Source organism: Magnolia sinica, chromosome 17 (genome assembly GCF_029962835.1).
Source record: "Magnolia sinica isolate HGM2019 chromosome 17, MsV1, whole genome shotgun sequence".
Lineage (NCBI taxonomy): Eukaryota > Viridiplantae > Streptophyta > Magnoliopsida > Magnoliales > Magnoliaceae > Magnolia > Magnolia sinica.
The window spans coordinates 67,851,481-67,857,480 of NC_080589.1; positions in this window are offsets into that span (position 1 = coordinate 67,851,481).

Sequence of the window (6,000 nt, forward strand, 5' to 3'; positions counted from 1 at the left end):
TCTAATCCAGACCATGGCATACACTGCCAACCGCATTCGAATAAGGCTCATGAGATGTCCTGCTTTTTCTCATCTGTTTTGGGACATGTTCTAAGGAAAACTTGAGGAGAGACACGTAGGGTACGTTATCTGGCTTTTCATGACCCATCACCTCCTTGATCAATACCTACACGGGATATTCTACCTAAGATAACCAAAGCCTACTCCTTTTTCAGTCTCAATACTAAGAACCATCTTTGCAGCCCCCCGATCATTCATCTTGAATATCCCACTTAACCGAGTCTTCAGTACATTTCTCACGCCCCAAACTCGGAAACCAGGCTCACAAAATTTTCGATCACCGAATCCAGTACCAACAGCCTCCGTAGTACCCCATTCTCAGCTTCTGGCGTCCATATGCCATATTCCGATCCTGGGATCCTATAAGAAGGATTTTTCAACGTACATTTATCTTGTAAGAAGCATAACCATAAGTTTACCCAAATCACAAGGGCAACATCATCATCACATATCCACTAATATAATCATTTGAATACAATGCTGAAAGGGAAATACATATATCAAAAATCAAAGCACCATAGGTTCGCTGCATGCTCCAAGCTCAACACTGCTGCAACCTAACGCCACCCGCACGCATCTATCGTGCATGAGCTTATAGAAAGCTTAGTAGGTGGTGAAAGTGTGTGCACAAGGTAAGTATCAAGTAAGCAATACAGAGTAATCAGAGTAAGCGAAAATACTGACAAGCTCATAAATAATACAATATCAGAAATACTGTTAAGTTCATAAATCATACAATATCAGAGTAACGCGAAAGCATGCTGGTAAGCCCATAAATATCATCAGCCTTATGCAGGCTATGCGATGCAAAAATATAATAAACCAATATCATATATTGAGGAAGCAATGTAGATCAACTATGCAATGTAGAGACAAAGTAAGTCAAATACTATGTGCTGAAGATGCAATGCAATATACGATGCAAATGAAATGACTAAGCTGGAGTGTGAAGTCAGGATGATAGTATGTAGTATCGCAGGCTATGGGATTTATCACAAAAGACTTTTATCCAAACCAATTCCAAACCTAAATTTGGATGGTCAGACTCAATGTTGTAGACTCCTGATCTCAGGTTAGTCGCGCGCCTAACCGAAATCCTGGCCATGCGAAGGTACACAACAATTAGTTGCGCATCACCAGATCAAGTGGATAGTGAGTGGATGAATGAATGAGTATGTAATTCCTACTCAATAAGTCCACATGTCAGTACAGTTTCTCTCTGAAAAATCACTGGGGTCTATTACACTCCAAACCAGATTGCCGCCCCATCTCGGGCAACAAGGCGAGTGAAAGAGACCTTACTATCTGCATGCCAATATCGGGCCCAGCTCGTCGATAGCGAACCCATTCCTTGAGCTAGTCAAACTCAACCTAGCTTTGCCCCCTCATCTCGGGTAGGTAAGGCCACACCCCCTTACAACCGATCACGACACAGTGGGAGACGCGACCTAACGGTATACGGCCCTCATGCGCTCATGCATCCACTCGGTCTAGACATTGGATCAACCTCTGAAACCAAGAGAGTTTAGGGACTTTCACCTATGGATATCTATAACACCTTATGTAAAACAGATTTTCGATGTCCCATCTGGCCATCCATGATATGCTTGTGGAGGTTACGGCCCTGGTGTCTCTAGGGCATACGGTAATCATAATCACACAATGTGATATGCATAAGTCACACGGTCCAATCATGCATCAATCCTGCGCATGTCGTGCGCTCATGTGGGGCAACTCCGCCTATCAAGGAGTCCTATGAACAACCTGTCCTGCGGCATATGCAATGGCCAACCATATCTCATAACAAACAGCAGATGATGCGCATAGGCATGTATCATAATGTTATACTGTCACATACTTATAATCAGTATCAGTAACCGGCATCAACAATCGGCCTTGATAATGTGAGCATTTAACCAACATTGCCCCAAGGAATGACCCATATAGAGCCTAACATATAGTGGACCCATAGCCTCACACAGGGGCCTAATATACTACACCATGAGCCTTACTCAAGAGCTTAATACACATCGCGATGGGCCTCTCACATGGGCATAATATGTATCATAGTGGGCTCCATCGCCTGGCCCTCAAATGCACCACAATGGGCCTCATTACATAGGCCTCATATACATCACATTGGGCCTAAAACACAGGCTGAATACACATCACAATGAGCTTTAAATACGGGCCGCATATACATCACATTAGGCCTCGACAATCGGCCTTAATATTCGGCCTCGATACTTGGAATCGGCCTCGACAATCGAAATCGGCATATACAATCGGCCCTGACAATCGGAATTGGCTTCGGCAAATCGGAATTGGAATCGGCCTCGACAATCTGACTCAACCTCGACAATCAGAATCGGAATCGGCCTCGACAATCTGACTCAGCCTCGACATTCGGAATCTGAATGGGCCTCGACAATCTGACTCGGCCTCGATAATCAGAATAAGCCTCGACAAACGGAATCGGCCTTAATAATCGGAATAGGCCTCGACAATCGGAATCGGCCTTGACAATCGAAATTAAAATCGGCCTCGACAATCTGACTTGGCCTCGATAATCGGAATATGCCTCGACAATTAGAATCGGCCTCGATAATCGAAATTAGCATCGACAAATGAAATTGGCCTCGACAAATAGAATCGGCCTCAATAATCAGAATAGGCCTCGATAATCAGAATCGGCCTCGACGAATGGAATCAACCTTGATAATTAGAATCGGCCTCGACAATCGAAATCGGCCTAGACAAATAGAATCGGCCTCAATAATCAAAATAGGCCTCCACAATCAGAATCGACCTCCACAATCATAATCGGCCTCAATAATCAAAATTAGCCTTAACAATCAGAATTGGTCTCAACAGTCGGATTCGGCCTCGACAATTGGAATCGGCCTCAACAATCGGAATCAGCCTCGTTAATCGGCTTCAACAATTAGAATCGGTCTCGATAATCAGAATTGGCCTCGACAATTGGAATCGGCTTATACAATCGACCTCGACAATCGGAATCGGCCTTGACAATCAGAACCGGTCTCGATAATCGGCACCAATGATCAGCATCGACAATCGGCACCAATAATCTGCATCGATAATCGGCACCGACAACTGGCATATAAACAAAGCGGGGTCCATAGATGAACAGCCGATCAACCATAATATAATGATTGGCTCTCGACCGTGGTCATTTCAAATACGATAGCACGGAGTCATCCGTCTATAGTGAATGGTGCCCACTTATCTGAATTAACCCATAAGAGAATTATGAGAATGGGCCTATCAAGGCCTAAGAGAAGGTCACAATGTGGACATCCAACCATCATTGCCCATCAATATAGACATCTAACCAACATTGCTCATAAGGATCGGCCTAAATAGGGCTAAAGATCTAGTGGACCCATGGCCTCACATACAATCATGATGGGCCTCATTTACGTCACATCGGCCTCGTCATATGGTCAACATACATCATATCGGGCCTCGAATACACAACAGGTGGGCCTTGCACCTGGGCCTCAAATATTTCATATGAGCCTCATCGCACGGGCTTAATACTAAGCCTCATATATCAAGTGGGCCTCATTACTGGGCCTAGCAATACAAACTGGTGGGCCCCTCCCATGGGCCAAAATACATTATGACAGGTTGCACCAATGGGCTTTATGTATATCAAATAGGCCGCACCGATGGGCCTCATGTATATCAAATCGGGTCACACCGATGGGCCTCATGTATATCAAATCGGGCACACCCTTATGTATTTTTAAGATCTAACATATTCATAAGTTAACATAGAGATAGATGAAATGAAAACAAACATCAGCTTAATTGGAAACTTCTGTGGCCCTTAGGAGTTTGAACGGTGGATGTCACGGTCCACTATTTAAATGGTGGGGTCCACTTGAAGTTTAGATCTGACCCATCCTTTTGCTCGTGCCATAAAAATGATATCTCAATATGGTTGGACAGTTTGGATACAACGTATGCATCATGGTTGGCCCCACTGTCGAAACAATGGACGGTGTAAAAATACATACATCAATGTGGGGCTTGTGGGCTTAATGCCGTCAAAAGGGGCAGCAATATAGCTACTACACATGCAGCTTGCTGCACTAAAAAGGCAGAGGTGGGTCACACGTAGGGCCACCATCAAGTATATATTATATAATATAATATATCTATATAATATCTCAACGTCCAGGCCCTGGACGACCTGGACGGTTACATACCTCAGGTGCAACCCCCCACGTGGGGTGGGTCCCATCGTCCTTGGACAGTGGACACAACCACGTGCATGATTGTGTGGGCCACCCTAATGGATGGATGGCGTGGATGAGTCCCACGGACGCTACTGACAATGATAGGGCAACTATTTACAGCTGCTACTCGTTGCAGCTTATAACAAAAGGAGATGGGTCTCACGAGCTGGGCTACCCTCTCCATTCCATATTATATTAATATATTTTAAAAAATAATATTTTATCTTCTTTTTGTCTCTTGCTAGCCAATACACCCACTGTCTGCTCACACTTCGCCGTTGATGTCCAGCGTCCTTGGACGCTGGACGGTGTGGATACAACACAAACATCATGGTGGGTCCCACATAGATGTGGCCCACTTGATGGTAATATATATATATATATATATATATATATATAATATTTATTATATTATATTTAAAAAAAGAAAAGCGGTTGGCTGGGTGGTACACTCCACCGTCAGTTCTCACTTCACTGTTAGCTACACCCCACTGTCAGTTAACACTTCACTATTAGCCACCTCCACTGATGGATGGTGTGGCATATACCTCATCAAGGTGGGTCCCACATGGCCCACCTGTTTTAGATCAACCTGATATTTGTGTTCTCATCATCCAAGCCCACTGGATGGCCTGGATAAAACAGATGGATGACGTCGATTAAAAGGCATGACCAAGGTGGGCCACACCGTTTTGGATGGATGGACAGGGTGGATTAGAATAAATGCATCAAGGAGGGCCCCACCCACACATGAGGGGTGGGCCACGTCCTAGATAGACGATTGAGATGACATACAAACATCATGGTGTGTCCCATATGGATGGGGTCCACTGGTAGATGGCTTAGATGTAAACATCATGGTGGGCCACAACTGTCATCATCATCATTACCATACAAAAAGAAAAGATAGAGAAAAAAAATGGAGAGATCGGATGGTGATGAAGGGACCCCGCCACTATGGGCCCTCCATGATCACAATACATACATAAAAAAATGGGTCCCATCACAAGTGGGCCTTCTAATAGAAAATCAACGGTGGATCACCCACCTATTGGCCTCCTTCTTAGTCCAATGGAACGCCAAACTCCTTGACTTTGATTTCAACGGAAGATGATGAAGTTTTGATGGTTGATATGGGAGATGAGAGTGTAGGAAGTGGTCCACATTAGAGCTTCTCCATAAGAGCTTGGGAGGCTCATACATTGGAGCTTGGTTACTTGGGAGATGGGTTTAAGAAATGAGAGAGAGAGAGAGAGGGTCGTAATGAGAGAAAGGGATGAGTGATGGAGTGATGGGTGAGTGAGAGATTTGTTGACTTTTGGGGCAGATTGTGTAAGATGGGTATGAGTTGTGTAAGGAATTATTGACTTATGGGGTTGCTTAGGGATGGGGTGTGAGGTGATGTATATTTGACATGTGCTTAACCCTTGATGGGATTGATTGATTGATTGATGTGACAAGTTGTAGATATTCTCTCAGAATTCGCACGCACGGCGTTTTTCTCGAACTGAACGCAGGCCCATATCTCCTGGCCTGGGTATCGCACCAGCGTGCGAGACGCCGCATCAAAACTGCGACGACAGCGCGGTCGCTTGGGTACAAGTCTAGGGTCGAGCCGACTCTAGAATACAGGATATGACTCAGGGTCATGCGCAACTGCCGATTATAGATC